The following is a 21,513-nucleotide window of genomic DNA, read 5'->3' as shown; positions in this document are numbered from 1 at the left end:
AAATCGCAATTAAACCAGAAAACAGAGGAGATCAACGGAGCAAAAGAATGCCGTGGAAAAAGGAAGACAATGTCGGAGAGAGATAGTAACCGACGAAGAAGATCGCCAGAATGGGGTGTAAAAATGGCTCGGCTGTCTCCGGCCACTATTTACGACACTAAACCTCGAATTGCCGTAATTTTCGTTGTAATTATTATTAAGCGCCGTCCGACCCTACCTCGGGTTCTCCGATGTGATTGTAATTCATGCGTGCGCCAGCGTTCAACGTTAAATAATACCGAATTAGTTCCCGCCGTTTTTTCAAATTTTAACATTCCGCCTGTTTAAATGATTCGAAAGAGAAATTTGAGAAAAATGAGCACAACTTTAAAATGACTCAAGACATTGTGCCAAAAATATTTAATAACAGGCGGTATATAAAAATTTAAAAAAAAAAGCGGAAACTTAGTTGCCAGCCTAATGGAATGTGGACTAAACGACACTGTAGAAAATGACGAACAAGACCATTTCTTTGCGATGAATGATCACGGATGTAAAAAGCAACGCTCGAAGTTGAATAAATTTCGAGTGGATGCAAACTCGGTGGAACGAGATTTCAGGAGTCCTGAGGGGGTTGAGGAGTCCAGAAAGTCTCGAATGTACCGAAAGTATCGTAAGTTTTGAGAGGTTTGAAAATCCAGAGAGTCTTTAAAATTCTAAAAGTATAGAAAAACACTCGAGCGAAGTAGTTTCCAACGAGTATCTTACAATTTCCTGGCGTTCGGTTACCCGTCGGAAGGGGTTGTAATCAAAAGTCGTGCGCTTAAACACGAATTCTAGAATAACCGGGTGCAGAATGTCTATATCGCCAACCCAATTGTGCTCAAGGACCTCTAAAAAAGAAATTAAATATACATAAATTGACAAGGCTGGGTGAATGAGATGTAATATCGCGCTAACCTGTTCTTTCTGCGCCCACATCGTCGTTCTTCGGTTCAGACGGGTCTCTCCAACCCTCGTTCATACGTTCACCTTTGCCACCGTTGAAATAGGGACCACGTCAGACAACGTCGCGCCTCGAGTTTTACCCTCCGAGGGAAAAATGGTGACGCTCGGTGCGAGGGGTTGAGTAAATAAATAGCTGATTGCGACGTAGAGTGAGACAGAGAGCATGGAGTGAGATGGAGCAAGAGAGAGACGAGAAGGTCCTTATCGATCAAAAGTTAGGATATGCACCTAACGCGTTTACAGTATGCTGGAAAATTGTCAAAATTGCCAGAAAATTAGCGTTTAGTTTTTAATTAAAATACTACAGGCTAGAAAGATGTTTCCACCGTCACTGGAGAAACTTTCAATCAACTTCAAAACGAAGACTCCAGTGCTAAGATTCATGATCATGATTCATGATTAGGTTAAGTTAGGTATGCCGAAATGCACAGTCAGTTCGATAAACAACCATAACTTGTATAATTTCCGAAGGACCTGGTCTGCTATTAGTCTCAGCCAACTAGTCAAACGTTTCAGAGTTTCTTTCTCATTAACACGTCTATCCAAACTTTTGATCGGTAGTGTAAACGCGCGACTAACCGAGTAACAGAGGGAGAGGGGACGAAAGGGATTGCGTGGGAGGGTGAGAGAGAGAGGGCGACGCTTTATGAAGCATTTGCAGACGTGCTCGGCATACGACGCGACCGGGATAACCGCTAATTGTACCCAGCAAAAGAGTTATTACGAAGGGAACCAACGAAAACGAACTCCTCGATTTTCCAGCGTTCCGCTTGGATAATACGCCCTCCACCGCCTGTCCCGACAAGCTGGACTCATCTTACGATCGATGTCGAATTGTTCGGGCGCGATCGAGCGGTGACTTTAATTAGGGGGGGTTATCGTAGGGGAAACCAGGGTTCCCAGTGTTTGTCGACCACTCGATCGGAATCCAATTTTTTCGATTGAAGGATCTCGGGCTCGTTTGTAGCGTCAAACACTGACACGTTCCATGAATGAAAAGAACTTCCGTTAGGTACGACTAAACGAATGCGCGACTGATGGGAAACGACGATGACAACGCCATCTTGGAATTCTTAATAAAGAACAGGTTTAACATTTTACTCTGAGATTTTGAGAACGTATATAGATACCATTTTACAACCTTAAGCGTCGAGAATTTCAAACTGTCTTGAAAATTTTGAAAATTCAAAGTATCTTAAAAGATATGAAATTTCAGGAACATGCAAAGTACATACATTTCGAATGGTTATGCCCCTAATCACGCCAAGCTGCACGCCGCGCCAAACAGTCGGGCAGACCCGCACGCAAGCAATTACGCGGGATGAACGAGCAAAAAAGAGAACATTTACGACTCCAGAATAAAATTGGTCAGGCCGAATCCTGACCAAACTCTATCTATTCCTGGATAGCCCTCTCTTTTGTTCGTTACGTCGTTAGCGGAGTCGAACAATGACGCGACGGAATTCCGCGGCTACGTTCGATTTACTTTCAATTCAGTTCAGACAGCCTGTACTTCTACGACGCGCCCGCAGAATTGTACGGGCGATTAGCTTCGACGCCTTCCAACGGATGGGGACAAAGATCGTTGGATGGGCGCGGAATTACCGTAACTCTCGTTTGTTGATACGAGATTGTCAGACGAAGGTATCGAATGTGGTCAATGTAGACTAAATACGACTTGTGATAGATCGTTCGGTAGGAGAAACGAATAAATTGAGGACATCGGTTCATGTGTAACACTAACAGCCAACGTCAATTCGATTTCTCTCCTTGATACTCATATCCTTGCTAAGTCATACACGTTTGACAGCATAAGTCTTTCTTATAGCAATGTGAGCTACTAAAAATCGATAGGTGGATTCCACGGTGAATCAAATTTTCGAACTGTTCGATCGAATCGCATCTAGTAATGCTAGACATTGGAAGTTCTCGGAAGTCTCGGAAAAGTTTGAAATGCTAAAAGTTTTATAACCTTTCATGAGCTCCGAAGATCAGCTAATGACCGAACATCCGGACACTGTAAGTGATGGATGTCTTTCCACGGGGAAGAAGGGGGTAGATACCACGCGGAGAGTTATGGGAACGCGAAGGAATGAAAAATTTGTCCCGTGACGAACGAAAGGTGCACTTTGTCCACGTGGCAGTTCGCGCACCGCCAATAAACTTTCATTATAAATCTCCGTGGCGGGGAGAAAATCAACAAATTAACGGGAAAATATTGCACCGTATGATCCAGTGGTTTTCGTTGCCTCTTTGGCAGCCAGCATTAAAGACGTGATATACAGCTTAGAAATATTTGCCCTACAAATAATGTGCTGAGCATTTTCCTGAAAAGTGAACGCATAGTGTTGTTACCTAATTAATAATCTATACAAAAAATTGATTAGAAAATAAATTTATCCTAAATATATCCCCCGAATACTTCTGTTAATCCATGAAACGTCAACCCGTTCTTCGAAGCTAGCACCCCAACAAAGCCATCGACCAAATATATCCAGTCGATCCGTTCGAACCCAATCTCTAAAACGTTCTGTGGGAAAGCAAGGCTCACGGTTAATCTTCGAAACTGTTCCCCACCCTGGAAACAACGCTTCTTTGCATTCCAGATTGCGTCACCGGATCCCCCAGTGCCCAAACCAGCGCACCCCGTCGATCCCGGTCGTCGCGCGGAACGGAAACGCGTAACCATGCCAGAAGCCACCGGAACAATGTCAACCAACGATTGTACATAGCGAAATACAGGTTTACAAAGCGACCATTTGACCGAGGTCCACATACGGCCACGCATGGCCGAACGAAAAGCGGATGGACGAACCTGGACCGTGGTTCTGCAGCGTCCAGGCGTCGTTCAGCCGTCCCGCTGCTATGAAGCCGATCTACACAGATCAACGATTCTCCGTACTTCCGTCGATTCGGCAGAAAGCCTTGTAAACTGGACGGAATTGCGTCGAAATGGAACCTCACGCGTCCGTTCGCTGGGGTCATCACTGACCAGGGTACCTTATCATAGACTAGGCAGCAGAGGAACAGTATAGATCTCTGACAACTCGTGTTGAAGTCCTAGGACGTGGTATGCTTGATGTTCATGTTGTAAAATGAGGAATAGGGTAGTACAGATCAGAAGAGGACTCATGTTGAGGTCCTTCGACGTGGTGCGATTGATGTCCACGTTGTAGACTGAGGGATAGATCAGAAGAAGACTCATTATCTCCTAGTCTTGAGATCCTAAGTGATAATTATAATGTAGAGGTCACTCCTGTTGCTACCTATGTTGAGATCCCAAATCCTGGACATGGGATGCAGGGTGTTCATGTTGCAGAATGTGCAACAGGGTACGAGCCAAAAGAAGACCTGTCAACTCCTAATCTTGAGATCCTGAATAACAGTTACAAGGTAAAGGTTCCCACTGTTATAATTATCCATGTAGAGGTCCAGCGCCTCAGAACGTATATAGTCCCTTTCATAAACTCCACGGTAGAGGAAAACTACTCGTGACAACAGGACACCTCCAATCCCTAATGCTGATATCCTAAGTTCCCTCTTCCATATAGGGAATCTGCCTTCTCTCGCCACCACTCTAAGTAATTACTTTGCGACGATGGGGACAAGTATGGATGGAAGAAATTGTTTGCTTCAATCTCTGAAAGACAACAGCTTCTTTCCACGTATATTCTAGTCATCGTTCAATTTTCAATTGCCCAGCAACAGCCCTTAATTAAAGCGTCGGGGAATCACTGTGATACGATTGCGTTTTTATTCCGCCGTTTAAGAATACAGCGTCGGAACAATCAAAACGCAAACGTCGCTTGACGATATTATACAGCCTGTTTCCTATTCCCGTGGCGTTCTCATTGTCGAGCGTCTACCGTACAGCGAGGCCACGGAATCGATAATCGAAGTCCATTAATGATCATACGCCGTTATCCTCGAGAGTGGCTGCGAATAGAACGCAGCTTAGAAGGACCGAGCGACGGTAATTGGTCTCATTGTTCGGGCGTCTTTCGCATTGGGATGTAATTGTGCTTCAATTTACATAAAAAGTAACAGCTGTTCGGATTCCTCGAATTAAGAGAAGGAATAAGTATTTAACTGAGAATAGCTGGATCTGACTGTGGCGATATCAGAAGTAGGAACGGGGATCAAGTTCAATATATAATCACAAATTAAATTCAATTCCAATGCCCCAGTTCCACGAGTTCCTTGGTCGTAAGACCCGTTACCGCATTTGTTGCATTTGCATGATACTTAGTGTCCTTGCGTCAGCGCCCGCAGGATCCCAACATGGACTAAGTACCTCGACGGTGGGAAACTACGTTAAACGGTTAGTTTGAATCTAATTATTAAGTGCCGCCCAGACAAATTGATTCGAATAGAACAAACGTGTGCTAGGGATTCAGAAAAGTCTTTAACGAGCCGGACTACTCACAGTCCAGAATTAATTGCAAAGCCCTGGTCTTCGTCAAAGGACAAAGAATCGCCGGTTGCAACGCAGAAGGCGCGTGGGCAACAGTTTGGCATAAATTAACTGATTTTCACAATGGCCCCATTATGCGAGACCACTTAACCTGCCGTGTGTAGTACCCATTGAGTTCATTGTTTGCGGTCGCGACGCTGCACTGCGGTGGGCAAAACGAAGGGAAAGGGCGAGCCCTCCGCTTGATTCGAAGAGGGGGAGCGTCGCATTATGCGTCATTGTCTCCCGGTATTGTGCCTGATTGGTAGCAGGTAATAATGTAGATCTGGCGTGCGACCTGATAAATGGGAACTCGATGGTGCATCGAATATGCGTCTAAATGTACGTGGGCTCGCCTGCAATCGATTTTTTCTTCTTGGAAGTTTAGGGGCATTACTATGACCTTGCGTCGAACGTCCAGCCTATTTTTCAGGTAGACGCGTCGTAATTGAGGGGAGGAGAGATTCCCCAATTTTGCTTGGGGCTACCTGAATATATTACTTGGTCCCTAGTTCTATTGATTGCTATATAAAGGTGTATTGTCATCATTCCCCTTGTCTAATCACCTTGAATATCCTTGTTGAGATCTCCCAAGTGCCTCCATATCGAATGTCCTTCGTCACGATCGAGTGCCTGCGATTTCCTGTCTCTCTCAATTACGAATCTTATTCACTATTTTCATACGAAACTTCCCATCTTGATCTTTTCGCCGTAACTGTCGCGACGATTTCATTGGATCGCAGCGACATTCTAATTCCTCTGGGGCGACCGCTTTGTAAGTTTTGCGATATTCGAGCTGGACGGATAATTTAACGCTTTAACGGTCGCACGCGGGGCTCCTTTAAACGTGACGACCACGCGCTCGCGCGCTCACACGTGCAGTTCGGTCTCGTGAATATTTACAGAGGCGCTCTAACTTTATAGTATTATGAGCTTCTGAGATTTCCACGTGAACGGAACAACCTGTTTATCCGAAACGTATTAATATCCTACAGCGTTTCACATAAATATTAATAAGCTGTTAGTATGACGGACTGCAAGCAAAGCGGGAGTTATTTCGATATTATAACGTCGAGTGGCGGATTTCCTAACCTCGATTTCCGGTGAAAACATCGCTCCGTCGAGTGTCATTAAACGAAGCCTTTGATGAAGCGAGGAGTGTAATTTGTACCTTTGTTCCTCGCTGTTCCCCTCTCGCTCCTTCTCTCTCCTTCTCTCATTCATTGAGAGGAAAATGAGTTTACTTGTCCGAGCACAAACGTCGAAATAGGAAATTTCCCGTGTACAATTTATTTGGAAATTCTGGAAATTCAGCGAGAACGCGAAATTCGACGAATAATAACGCCGGAAGTAAATTATGCATCGCTAGGAAATTCTCCGAAAGTGTTAAGTTTAATTAATACGGGCCCTCTCCCTCCAGCCCTGCTTCTCCACTCCCCCACCACCACTTTTGACGTCTTTCGCCGTCTTCCAAGCAAAATTCTTCCATTAATTCCGCGGCATGCGCGCTTTTTACCCGGGCAACACGAACTATGTTGTGTTTGACAAAGTTGCCGTTCTAATTTATGATAATCGCGAAGATCCTACTTGAATTGCATTACGCGAGGTTAAGCGGCCGCTCGTTATCGGTTTTATTCATGCACCGAATAACAAACTTCCTGTTATAAGTTGAGCAGATCGTTCCAAGAAAAATTAATAAAATTTCTAAGTTATCCGAATATGTATTGAAAATTACCGAGCCGTGAACGCTAATAGGAAACTATTTATGAAAGTACTCGCGCCGTTATAGTTTAACAATGAATCCCTTGGTCTGACATTGGCTCGATCCCTCTGTGCTAACGAACTTTCCAACAATCCATCTCTACGCACACATCGTCCAACCTAACCTCTAAGCTTCCAGTACCTAAGGTGGTAGATGTACATAGCTTAGTCCCAAGACATGTCTTCCACTTATCACCATGTGCCACCAACTTCAGAATCAGCGGTGTATCGACGAGAGTACAAGTCTCTCAAGAGCACTACCTAACTTTCAGGTTGTACCCTAAGGGGTACTGACAAGGGTAAACAGTCCGCCATCAGTTATTTTTACGTAGGGACTATGGAGGTAAGTAGTCTGACCGAACTCCAAATTGTTTGTCATCTCAGGGACAAGTAGTTGAGGTCCCATGGAACTTAGTCAAAATCATGTCTTCTGGTCAGTTTCACCTTCAGAATTATCAGCGCATGGCCTCGACGAGAACACGAATCCTTAAGACACCATCCGACTTTCAGGTTACACCCCTAGAGGTACATGAACAAGCCAGTTTACGTATGCTTGCCTTCGACACTGACCGAGTTAGGTTCGCGCCACTAATACCGGATAACCCAGTCAAGGTCTCAACTACATAGTAGGATACACGGAAGATACAGAGGGGCCAAGGTAGCATCAATTCCAAACTAACGACTAGGATATTACCGGTGGTCCCTTGAAGCCATGTTTATTAGCCAGGCGAGATCAAATCGGATGTCTTGACACCTCGGCGACTGATCCCCTAACAAGGACCATCGCGTCTCCTTTTCCACCACGTCACACGTCGAATAATACGCCGTGCCTTCGCGTTCCAGGCGCTGCGGGAAGACGCTAGCGCTGTACGGAATCGGAATTAAATTCCGACGGTATCGTCGAATGTTTGCGAGTCCGTCAGGCCACTGCTCAATCGCAATTCGCCCGGAAGCGAGCTTTGTGCCTGCCACGTTTCCGGCAAACTTCTCCCGCGAACACTGGAACACGCGCGGAGTCGTAGGCGTTCCACGAAATTTCGAACAGCGGTTGTAGTCGGCCACGATAAGCCGCCCTCAGGGCGAGACGACCCGGCTGAGCAAAGGAACTTGCCAGACGAGGACCCAGCGCAGTATCTGCCGCCACGATCCAACGTAATATTACGACCAGGGCTCCCGCTACTCCGCTGCTTATTATTCGCTCCTCCACTCTGCACACAGAGTACAGAAGTACCTCCAAAACGGCAAGGAGTCTGCATTGCCGTCTCTGTCTTTCGTTTCTATCGCTTTAGCTGTAGCAATTTATTTTCATAATATCGAGGACCTGTGTTTCGTCCTCGACGGAAGTATGAATTGTCGGTGGGTTGGATTTAAGAGAGGACTGAACAGTAGCACAGTCTCTAGTAAGGTCCATTTAAAGATGGTTCTCGTTAAGCCTATGGTGGTATCTCTTGCACTGGCCGCTAGAGGGATACGTTTCAAGGGACAAGGGATAGCTTACAATTAATCGACTGATATAGTCAGTCATTTAGCAGGCGTGGGACAATCCTCTCCGCTTAAGAGCAGTCACACCACAAGCCCCCATTTTTAGTCGAAATATCCAAACATTTGTGAATCGACTTTGTTCTTTGCCCACGAGGATTTCGTGAAACTCGTGGATAAGACTCTCTGGAACACACTGGAGGACCAATTGATGCATGAATGAAGGCATCCACGCGTGGGGTGTACTTAGCTGTCGCGTTTATCTTCTAAGATACACAACAGAGAACGTGGTGCTATTCGACGTCTTCTGAACTTTCCCAACACCTCGCAATTCTAACTGCGGCGTCTTTCAGGGATGCAATGAACATCATTCATAGTTTGCAAACTGATACAATAATATTCTCTCTCATGTCACTATTTCGTCACAGAATTTAAACATCGGGTTGATCCTCACTGCTAACGCTGAAAAACCAGCGATCCTTCTCTATCAGGATATCTCTAGATAGAATTGCTACCTAGTCCACTTTCGAGTTGATTGGCAATTCGTTATTCGACTCATACAACACCGATCAATTCAATACCGATTCACTCCAAAGATAATGGAAGACTGTTGCAAGGAGTCATCTCGAGGGATTCATACTCCTGCTCGCAGAGGTGGCTCTTTGGGGCCCCCCCCCCCCCCCCAGGTGTACTCACGGCGGGAAGCACGAGGAGGTGAACCACTTACTTGACTATAACGTCTTCAGAGGTCAAAACCACTCCCGTCAACGTGTAGTTAAAAATCAATGCAAAACCAACTGGTGACTATAGTAGCATCGAAAAGGCGATCGCGCAGTTGTTCGCCGCGCTCCATAGGGGATGCGGTCGCTCATTTCATAATGGTCCCCGGCGGGCAAGTGCCGATCACTTGTTTTTTTCATCAGACGCCCCCGTCCCGTGGTTCGAAAGGTATCTTGGTCTACGAGTGAAATTTCAATAGTCGTTCGATCGCGTGCGGCTACGTGCATGAATTGCAAAACATTGTCACGCCGCGTCGCTACACCTCCCGTGGGCTTTTGGGCCGGTGTGAAACAATGTTACGCCCGATATTCGATGGACTGGTTTGTTTGCGTTCGCAGGAACGCTGGGGTACGGCCAGCCGCAGAATATCGACGTCAAAACTCATCCGTGAAAAGTGGCGGGCGAAAGTATCGCGTCGGCTGACGCTTACGCAAAGACGCGTGAACGCGATACGAGCGGACAATCCACGTTGTTCCGCTGCACCGGCTAGACGTTATTTTTTTTCACTTTTTTTGAATCGCTTGAACGTCATCCGCGACGCCAAGTCAAAATTTCCCTTCCGTTTAATCTTGAGGTTCTGTTCGGTTCCAGAGGCACTTTTCCGCGATCCATACAGTGGATGAAAAAAGTCTAACTGCATCGGGGCTTGGACAATGCGGTCCCCCGATCGTTCAGGCGGAATCGCGTAGTTTTTCCCTCGTTCCGCAGTTTTTAATGCATTCTCTCGCCGCAGAGAGCACCTGGTCGACACCCTCGGCCGAGAGTTGCTGCGCCATGCTCGGATTTATAGACACCTGTGTCGGGTATACGCTGTCCGTTCATTGTTATTCATTGGTCGACGGAAATAACATCTAGAAGGAGAAATGATATCTCGTTAAACAAAGAGATACAAGAAAATACCCACTACTGGGATGATCATACTCGTGACCTGACTCTTGGGTCTACTGAAGCGTCTTGAGATAGTTAGTTTAAGGTGATAAAATTAGTTAATGAATTAATTTAGAATTTGAATTTAACACCTTGACAACTCATCCTTTTGAAAAATATTTTTAGGTCAAACCTATAATGCATAATGACGTTGAATGTCTTATCATAAGGAAATGTACCTTGCGGTATCAATACAGAGCCAGCCTATCTACCTATCTATGATCTCAGTATAGCGTTCGTGTGTGTATTGCATTGGGATGAGGTGACGATATGTCCCACGGTCCAAAATCAACATCAGCTAATTGGAGTCCGAACAGGAGGAACTAATTGAGGACGTGGAATGAACACTAATGTCCCTATGATGATCCATCCATCGAGGACCCAATTTAACACTTTGGCACCCGCGCGTCGATACGTCACTCTCCTCAGCAAACATTTTCAAACAAAACTAAGATGCACGATGACGTTAAGTATCTTATCGCGAGGAAGTGTAAACGTAGACATAAGATTGAAACCCAGCCAATCTGAAGACGAGCCTCAACTTAGAATCTAAGAGAAAATTGCCATGATGCATCAACTCATTAAACGAAGAAATTGTAACTAGAGTTCAAAAGAGGAGAGCCTAAAAGTCAGTGCTCCGATGGGTACGTCCTTTGTCTTCAAGGTCGGTTGATACGTACCACCATTGTCCTTTATCCCAACTCACGGGTTCGTACTCTGCCTACGGTCGTTCCCCTCTTACCAACGATTTCCTCCAGCCTCTCTTCCTTTCCCAACCCCGCCATACATTCGACGTAGTGCAATCGTATTTCACCCGATGTCCGGTACTTCCGGTCCAACGGAATTCGCAGGCACGACGCACGACTTTTTGTCCAAGCGTCACGTACGCGACGACAACGTCCCAGGGTGAAGTGCGGCGAAGGGGGACGGAGGATAAAGTGAACGCGGTTTTATATCGACGGATCGACGCGTACGACGCCTGCATAATCGTCGGCTGTCCCACGTCTCGATGCTCCGTTCGACGCGTCATAAACACGTTCCGCTGAATCGAGAGACGCTTTTGTATGAAACCCATCCGACAGACCGGAAATATTGTTGTTGAAGCTTCGGGGGTTGGAAGTGTCAGGAGTTGTTGATACGTTGCGGTTGGACACGGACTAACTCCAGAAAATACATCTAGAGTACGTGGAAAGGAAAGTTGCGTTGTTTGGTGCAATCTGTGAAGTTATCCTCGTGACCTCAGAAAATTGAGTTCGAATTGTTTTGTCGTAAAGATACAATTGGAGAATTGATATTCTCAAAGTTACCACTCTATCATTTCATTGCAACCTACGTCACGGTCTATCCATCTACCTGGTGTGGAAGCTTTGTCGACAGGCACGTACTAATTGACGTACTAATTGTATCACTCTATTTATATGTAATTAAATAATTCATCCTCGAAGACGACAAAGAATTTTCCAGCCTGGTAATCAGACTAAAAGCGGTGCTATGCTTTTTATAGGCCACATTCCACACATACTGCACAAGAGTCCCAAACCACAGAGCATTAATCCGCTAGTACCATCGAGCATTATTTTCGCAGGATGACGGATTAGAACAAACAAGCTCCAGACCTGTCTGCTCCTCTAAGAGCACCGTATTCCCTGCTTCCCTCTATTCGAGGGTAGAATCTTCTTTGGGCTTAAATCCAGAAAATTTGATATTAACCTGGGCGTCGGAGACGCTGCAGTTTGAAAGACTGGGGCGGAAATTGCCGGCTGACCTAATCTCGGCCGAGCTTTTCAGCCGGCCCGCAGGAAAATTCGAAGCTTGTGGCTCAGCGTGGCGTCCTTGTCTTTGAGAGGCGTTGGTGTGCGCCGCGACGACGGGGCCGAACACAGACGCGTGTCAGTGCGTCTGGGGCGCGATTCTTAAAACCTTCCCCACCCAAATCGACCTAGTGCACGGGCTGTCTCCTCGGAGTCGGGGTTTCGGAGCTCCTGGGGAAGAAGAATCCCGCGTTTCGAGCTTGCTGGCTCTGTTTGCCTTGTGGAGAGCTGTTTCATTAATTCCACGTATTTGTTTGCAGCGGAGTTTGGTCTTGATTGGACAACGGGGGCGAATTCGCCGAGCAGGAGACATCCTATTTTGGTTAGAAAATGCAGCGAGCGACGCCACTTGTTAAATTACATTTGAGTGCGTTGTATCCTCGGGCTGAGTTGCATTTTCCAACCGATTCTGGAAACATATGAGCAGCAGGGAAAACAGTCTCTACTTGTGCTTCCACAATTGATAGTATCCTCTTTTGCGACTGACATGTATCTGCGTGCAATATAAACATATACAGGGTGTCCCAAAAGTCGGGGAGGAGCCGGAAAGGGGGGTAGCTGAGACGATTCTGAACAACAAATTCCTTTGCAGAAATGTCGGATGGGTCTTCGTTAAGAAGATATTAAGAGAAAACCCCGACCAATCAGAGCGCGTGTAGACCGTTGGAGCGGCCGCGGTAGCGAAGGCTACGCGCTAGGCGGCAGCGTCAATGTCTTTCGATGCACGTCGAGTCACTTGTTCGCGTTCAAGCGCGGCCGCCAGCACGTAGCCTTCGCTACCGCGGCCGCTCCAACGGTCTACGCGCGCTCTGATTGGTCGGGGTTTTCTCTTAATATCTCCTTAACGAAGACCCATCCGACATTTCTGCAAAGGAAATTGTTGTTCAGAATCGTCTCAGCTACCCCCCCTTTCCGGCTCCTCCCCGACTTTTGGGACACCCTGTATATAATTATTTTCTTACTACGTATATGTACAAGTGGAGCTCGGGAATCCTCTAATCTCCCAACCACGTTAACCCAAAACTTAATTTCTGGGTACACCAGGACAGAGTGCGCAATTGTAGTCGAGGGTTCTCAACAATGAACGCAAACAGCGTCACGGTGCATAGCGTCAGAATCGTTTCCCCTAACCTCAGCACCCTTTGACGCGTTTTCAAAGAGCGACTCCTGTTCACGCTAGCGCGAGTCGCGAGATACTCACGGCCGAATTATCACGATAACTTCATCCTCCCGCGGGGAAACTACTTTAACGCGTTCAACATGAATACGAGTGCCCCGTCGCGAGTCGATTTTTCAGCAGTTAGCGAAAAATCGAGCAATCCACTGTGACTATCGGACCACAATATCCATTCTTTTTAATTTTTGGTTTATCGTGCTTTTTACAACATACGCGGACGCCAGGTCGAATGTTTAAGAGAGTATAGCAGAAAAAAATTATTTTTTTTCCTGGACTTATCAGACTGTTCCTTTAAGACACGTTTAGCTACGAGCATAAAATTGCAGGATACCGTCACGTTTTAAGAACACGACAGGACGCCCAAGCACGCCCACCGCCGCGAGCTCAGCGCTGAGAACTCTAGCTACGTGATCCCTATTAAATCATGGAACTGCTTTATGAAGTCTCGTAGACTTCTCCGAATCATCCACGGATCTGGTTTTTAAATCGAATGCAAATTCAATGTTTACGACCGTGAACAGTGAATCCCAAAAGAGAACAGATACATACATCCTGATCGTGGCGGAGGAGGTCGCATATTAATGAGTAGAATCCGCTTTTACCGCAAATTGCAACGAAATACTACTCTGATCTGCCAAAAACTTTGTTATATATTGTTAAAAGTGTTAGAAATAAGCCTGCGCAGTTTCAATTTGATCGACGGTACAGTTTTTACAGAAAAAAACAGACTTTAAAGCAGCCTTTTTATATCACTTTCCAAAGGAGAGAGCACCCTTAAAGGGCGAGTGAAACTGCAGAAAAGAAACGATGAAAATGGGGGGAAGACCCTCCGCAAGTCTCTCATTCCGTCTACAAATGTTATTTCTATGCGTCCTCGTCGCGTCCGGTTTATACGTCACATTTCTTTTCCCCTTTTCGTGTCTCCCTTTTCCTGCTCCTTGTTTCTCGCTAGCAACGGACTCAAGACGTCTAAAATCCATAAAATTAGAAACTTAAAAAACAAATGAAAAGAACGTTGTTTCTGGAGTAAATTATTATTCTTATTGAAGAAAGTAGGTCTACACGAGACATAGAAGAATAAAATAGTGTGGGTTAAGGAGTCTGAGATCTTCGCAGAGATGCGTTGTTTTCCAGTCGTATTGGTCCGCAGACGAAATTCGCTCAAATCGTAAATCAAGCGTTATATTCGGCTATCTGACCCTTCGATTAGGCTGGTGTCCAACGATAAGGTCTAATAGACCTAGTACTATTGCCTGTTGATAATGGCTATCGACTGTTCGTAGAAAATAAAAGACGCTCAGAAGGTGAATTTAACTCAGAGTATGAACGGAAATAAACTGATCATAGCCATCACCGAGCCTCTGCGATATACATTAGAAACATTCCCCGAGATACATCTAAAAATAGATCGGATTCCGTACAGTCACAGTAACGAACGCAGTCCCCCATTCATGGGAACAGTCTCTTGTATCCCTCAAATGATCGATCCTACCCTATCCAATCTCTTAGAGTGTGTAAAAACAAACACTTCAACTAATAAAACCAGAAATTAAAACGAATTAAGACGTAATAAACAATGATAAACTAATACAATGTACCAAAGAATTGATGACGTATTACTCTCAACTCGATTCTAGTCAAATCTGAGTAATTAACACACGATATTATAATTTTCTAAGCTGAAGTAGATATAACAGCATAAATTTGCACGGTATGAAAGCCTTTGCGATCAATTGTGTGTACCTCCAGTCAGTTCTGAACAATTTAGATACAGCCCTTAGTACAATACACGCAAATCCTTAAGATCCGCTTTGTCTACAATCCCCATAAATCCTCTAACACTACCTGAACAATTTAGGTACATGCCTGGGTTAGCTGCGATACATATAAATCCTAAAAGTACACTATGTCTGTGACATATCAACGATTCGGTGACTCATTGCATTTGCCTCTGGCAAAGTCTAGACCACCTAGATACATGCCTATGACAGGTGTAATACATACAAATCCTGATGGATCCACAAAGTGGACAAAGACTTGATAATCTATTGTAATTATTCTAGTCTGAACAATCACGACAAATCCTGGCAGATGCACACCAGCCGTCCTCCCTGACTATCAAAGAGTCCCAGACATTCAATACTCTGCATTCTTCCGTAAAGACTTAAAAAAATTCTTGTAAAAGCTAGAAAGTCATACTCTACCAGATACTTCCCCCTCGATAATAGTTCAGAACACCAAGGAAAGCAACAAGGTCCAGCTTTAAGACGCTTGAAATCATCAGAGATAAGCCCAGGTTGATCCAGATGATCGAGACCCAGAAGTGGCTTCGAATTTGTAGCGACTTGAAGCTACAGTACGACCAAATCGTTCGAAAACTCGTGACACAGGGAATCGAATTCCCATCGCTACTAACCCTGTCCCTTTCCCCCATCCATTTCTCTCCGTCTACACCGCGACCCATCGTAGCTATTCTCTCCATCCAACACCGCCCACGCGTCCCCATCCCCCTCGTCGTGGGTTCAATCGAGCCTCCTCCCTCGTCGGCGACTCTCTTGCTCGCTCGCTTGCTCCCTCTGCTCGCCTTGCCGCCTCTCGCGGCGACTCCACTGCTCCCATCTCGTTGGAGGCTCGCAGTCTGCCGGCGACTCTTCAATGAGAACGACGGCTGCGTGGCTGGGCGAGCGTTTCCACCGGGTGTCACGTTTCCGTCGACGGAAATAAATGCGACCGAGTGCGTGTCCCTCGCGCTCCGTAGCCTCCTGCGTCTCCCGTGGCTCGTGGAACGTCGTCGCGTAGTGAGAGTTTTAGCGCGGACCTCTGACGCTTCCAAAGGCGTTACCTGCCCCCCGAAGATCGCTACCAGGTGTTTTCCGCGATGCTGGAGAACCTCCTCTGCGCGGGGTGAATGGAGAACGGAGGGTCCTGTGACCGGTGATCGGGATTCCATCACCCGGTACGCGGCTCCTCGATGTTTTGGACGTCTTTGACTAGTTGCTTTGAGGGGGCATGCGAGTGGTGGGACGAATTCTTTGTCGAAGGGAATTCTTTTTCACGGTGCGATTGATGGGAGGGTTGTTGACGAAGATTTGCGTATAATGTGCTGCCTAGATATGTACACAAATTCTTCAGAACATTGTGGAAGTAAACGATATTACTCGTGCAGACCTTGACACTGTGTGGATAAAGTGATTTTATCTGTTCTTTTATATATTCTGGTTATTTAAGGTTAGATTAATTATTCAATTTTTGATGGGTTATAGAGAAAGCAAATATCCGGGAGTTATACATATTACACCCTTGCTTGAATCGCTTCTTCGGTGTTTATAATAGACTTCAGGTCATCGACTCTGATCCTACATAGACAAACTGATTCTATCGGTATTTTGATGCGTTACACGTGTTACAGACATGTATCAATACGTCTATTTACCTAGACTTCGGTAAAGGCGAATGCAATTGCTTATTCAGTCTTTGGTGCACTGTAGACAAAGTGGATCCATCAGTTTTCGTCTGAATGGAGTGTATCTCGAATTAGCACCTCAATTAATCAGATCAGTGTAGAAGCAAACGCGATTGGTTGTCGGTTCTCGGATAATTCTCAGACGAAGTGTATATTTAGAATTTGTACTTGTTGCACCTATTGCGAGCTAGTGTCTACATTGTTCAGACTAGTCTGAAGGTAAATCCAATGGCGTCCTTGATTATTTCTAGACAAAGTGCATGTTCTGGATTTACATATGCGTTGATTGTTCAGGATTGGTTAAAGTTGAGCAGAATGAGACATCAAATCACGTCAAATCATGTAGGGCTTCCCAAGGCTCGTCCAATAAAACCCTTTGAACTTCCCTGGGCGTGACTCTCGACAATCATTCGCCAATTACTCAGAATCACAGACACGTCATTATCCCATACGCCCTCCTAAGTACATAACAAGGTCCTAGAAACTTAAACAATATTGAATTACTTAAAACTCAAAGTCACTCCACGAATAGCCTCGGCAGACGTCACATTGACCCCCGCAGGACTTAAACATCGTTAAGCACCATGGATTACGATCTTTCTCTATCCATACGAAGAAATTAGAGGATTCGGGAGACAGGCGCGAGCGTCGTAAACCATTCGCCCGTCGGTTAGCCTCGAAAAAGAGAAACGGGGGGATCGGAGACCTCTGAAATACTCTCTACGGCCGGAGACACAGCAAACCGGTAGTTCAATCTAAATTTAAAGTGCGCAGAGTCACGTTTCAAAAACGTTTGAACCTCGTTTACCTCCGAGGGTACAAGCTACAGCGAGCAAGTTTAATAAAGGATCGAGCTCAGAGATGAGGGGGTGGCCGCCAGGGGGTAGCTCGCGATGAATCTAACTTTCTTGCCAGGGACTTTTAATCTCGTGATCCGTCGGTCCGTATCAGTCTCGAGGAGAGCAACGTCTCTGTACGTGCGGGGATGCTCGCGTCCGAGGGTGAGCCTCGCACGTCAACCCTTCAGGGGTGGCATGCACGCGCCCTAATTAAATTGCCTCGGCCGCGTTTAAATCGCGAATGTGCGTCTCGCCAACCATGAAAAATTACGAGGCTTTGATTCCTCGCTTCCGTGGGTCCCGGCACTCTCGGTGTCTTCCTTGGGTGTCTTCGCTTATGAGAAACAGGGGTGTTTCGAGGACACTTCGCTCTGCAGACTCTTTGATATGTCACAATGAATAAGGAAACACTTTTCGTCTGGAAACATTTTCTTATTGGAAGTTTGAAGAAACTTAAATGTACAATTATTTTGAAAAATAACGAGTGTTAATTACTATGCCTGAAACGTTAGCTAATGAATCTTCCTTATCATTGACTAATTTCGTTAAAATATGATTATACATAATAACACAGTAAGAATATACGAATATTCTTCTTAATTGGATTCAACTCTTGAGTAGAAATGTGAGGACCAGGAACCCCGAAAAGGAATAACTTCACGTTAAAACTCTTGGAATGATACCAAATTTGACTTCTTCTCGTTCATATAAATTATTTTCAAAATCAGTGAACGTTGGGGTGACGATGCAAGAGTGAAGTTCGCCAAGTTTTGTGGAATTTAGTTCTCGATTACCGAAAGTGTTCCAAGTGAAGTGACTGAAGAGTGAGACATTCTTCCGGAGATTCTTGCCCCGGAATATGTGGATTCGCGAACGCCCGGAGAATTGATCGAGAGTTCCAGGAAACTAATGTAAGTTGAACGCACTGGAGAAGATGAAGTTTTACTAGCGAACGAGTGGGGTAGCTTTTTTGTAATTGGAGAAATTTCTGTCGATTCCGAGTCCCTAGTAGAACGTTGACAGCCTGATGAAGGACTCGAACTTATTACGAGATGTTGGACGAAAAGAAATTTCCGTTGACGGTTAACCGCGATTTATGAAATAAAATCCCGAGAAACGCTTTTCGATCAATCGTTCTGTGCATTCGGCCCGATTAAGAAAGCCGCGGTTCGGCCGTTGCAGTCGTTATATGGATTTCTTCGCGTGGAAGTGACGGAAAATGACAAATGAGGTGCGAATGTTCCAAACCAGCTGCCTCTACACTTGACAAAAACGCGTGCCTTTCTCCACAGTAAACATTTTAAAAATATTTGAAGGAAAAATTCTGATCTAGAATATTTGAAAAATTAATATTTCATATTCTAAAAGAGATTCAGTCGAAACGTAACCACAAATTAATTCATTCATTTATCTGTGGTATGAACAATCAATATTCGATTACTGTTGCACAAGAAAATTATCGAGCATTTATTTTCAATTTGCCTGTTGTCTATTTAGCCATCGACGCAGTCGATCAAGTGTATTACAGTAATTATGATAAATTAATGTAATTAATCTTCAAATATACCAGAACACAATACACCTTTCGACAATAGTCTTTGTCCAAATTTAATATAAAATGACAATAATATAACACTAGTCCTGGTATAATTTATTCGGGGGAGCGGGAAGACCATAAACTGCTCGGAAATAGGTCACCGATGTGTCAGAGACCGATTCGAAGAAACACATCGGTGTCTCTCGGTGTCAAAGGAATACCAACATGGCTTCCGCATCGCTCCGAAAGGGTGTAAATATTTATACGCATTATTTGCATCCCAAACGCAGAGGCATCGCGACAATCTTTGTCTGGCCGATATCGGGGCACTCGCACCGACGTCAGGAGACAGAACTCCACCGGTCGGATCGGTATCAGACTATCAGCGCGCGGGCTGAATTTTGAGTACATCTTTCCTTCGCGTTTTTAATAATGTATGCGCCGACATGCGCCAACGGACATCAACCGAGCGCGATGCATCGACGTTAATGCATTCTTCTGACGGGGCGTCGCACTTTGGTTATGTTAGGCTCCTAAAATGATTGAGACTCTTTTGCGTTCAATGATCCTCAAATATCATGAGTCATTCGAGCTCCATGCTCCTAAGAAGCTTGAGACTCTTGCATTCCGCCTTCGTAAAAACGTAAAATACGCCTGGTATTCTATATTCTTAAAAAACTAGAGTTCCTAGTATTTCACATTCCTAAAAAAATTAGGACCCTAGGGTTCAGCAAGCCGCACTGGTCTTGGAGCTTCAAACCATCCTTCTATTCGACCATATGATCGTTTGACTCCACTCGGGATAATTGAGGAAAAGGCAAAAGTAATTCGACGGATACTATGGGGACGGGATGCAACAGACGTTGATGATTGACTATTACATGGTTATACTTCATCACATGAGAAATTCAAATAGGGCGGTTGTCAGAAGACATCAAGCATGTCTCCAAGTACCTACTTCCTCGGATCAATCAGCGGCTCTTGGATCAGCTATGAATTTATGCCTACCAATTCGAAATATTCACTGACAGCTGAACCTCCCACTGACTCACATACGCTTAACATCGGTAGGTCTGGGTTACGCGCGAATGCTTTATTAACAGATCCCCAAAAAATCAGATTTTTTTAATCACGCTTTCGTTGTCAAATCGGAGCAGATTTGAAAGAGTAATAAGTGGGCCGGACGGAGCCGGCGTTCAGAAGTGGAGCGAGAGCCTGCAGCCGTACGTGGTCAGCCCACGTTAAATTGGAGTCCGGTCTGGTCTGAGTCCAAAATCGAGACCGTCGTCCAAAAATTGTGGATTTTAGAGGGGGTGGGGTTTTGTGGGGTGTGAGTTTTTCCGAGAGGGATTTCAAGGGGTGCATTTTGTAGAGGGCATCAAAGAGAGTCGCCCTAAAGGTTTTTTTAAGTTTTTTAACTCTTTCCATTACTCCTGGCACCTTCAGAAGTGATGTTTTTCGACGCGCCCCCCTTTAAGGGGGTGAATTAACCCGTTCTCATCAACCAATGCAACTTTACCCGCATCTAGGGGACACTTCAAAAGTACTCCTCACGCAGTTTCATTTCAATCGGTTGAAAACTCCCATAGTTACGACGGTTTGAAAAAGTGTCCCTATTTTTTTTGCGGGCCAGTGTAGTTTAGTCCCTGAACGATTGAGTTGCCATCCAACACTCCAAGACCCAAATCATTTGCTAGCAAATCGTTTATAGCTTGCCATCTCGAACAGACGCCCTGTCAGGTCAGTGCGTCTGATCAAAGAACCACGGCTTCAATTACCAGGTCCAAATTAGTCCGTAAAAAGGAATCCCCCACTCCTAACCAAATCTGACGCAGACACTCGAATTCTAGAGCCCTCATCAAATTTCCAGGATGCTTCTACAGTCGAGTTTCGCATTCCCCGCTCGAAAGCGGCCAATATATTGCACCTAGGACGATCAACGATCGGAACTATAAAACCATTCTGGCGGGGACGGGACAGGGGGTGTAGGATGGCGGGTACTTTCCCGTCGTTTTATGACTTCATTAAGGCTCCGTTACGGGGTGGATACCGGTGGCCGAACAAAGTGAGCGACCGGCGCCGCGATAAACCGCGCCGATTTATGAATACCGTGAGAGCCTTAACGGCCGTTGCTAATCATTTCTAGGTGGTTCGTACCCCTACTCCCGTATCTACTGCGATTACCGAGCGAATTCGAGCTGCCGGGATAATGACGGGACCGATGGAATTTTAGCTACCGGAGCTCGTTTGCTTTTGATAACGGAAGAACCGGAAGGGGACGAATAAAACCGACGGGTCT

The 21,513-nt window shown here is 45.4% G+C and overlaps 1 protein-coding gene across 16 annotated transcripts in view; it reads left to right on the top strand.

Moving 5' to 3' along the window:
- Positions 1 to 16,023: 16,023 nt before the first annotated feature.
- Positions 16,024 to 21,513, top strand: part of LOC128896274 (protein artichoke-like) — a 94,965-nt gene continuing 89,475 nt past the window's right edge. For 7 of the 16 annotated variants that reach the window (XM_054159525.1, XM_054159522.1, XM_054159521.1 and 4 more), the window contains exon 1: positions 16,024 to 16,331. The gene's annotated coding sequence lies outside the window, so the exon portion shown is untranslated. Of the gene's footprint in view, positions 16,604 to 18,298; positions 18,589 to 21,513 lie in introns of all 16 variants that reach the window. The other 9 variants (XM_054159518.1, XM_054159513.1, XM_054159510.1 and 6 more) reach the window with 5 other exon arrangements.

The sequence above is a fragment of the Hylaeus anthracinus genome, unplaced genomic scaffold, assembly GCF_026225885.1.
Source record: "Hylaeus anthracinus isolate JK02 unplaced genomic scaffold, UHH_iyHylAnth1.0_haploid 0, whole genome shotgun sequence".
Taxonomy (NCBI): domain Eukaryota; kingdom Metazoa; phylum Arthropoda; class Insecta; order Hymenoptera; family Colletidae; genus Hylaeus; species Hylaeus anthracinus.
Note: the sequence above shows the minus strand (reverse complement) of the source record. Positions and strands in the feature narration are given on the sequence as shown.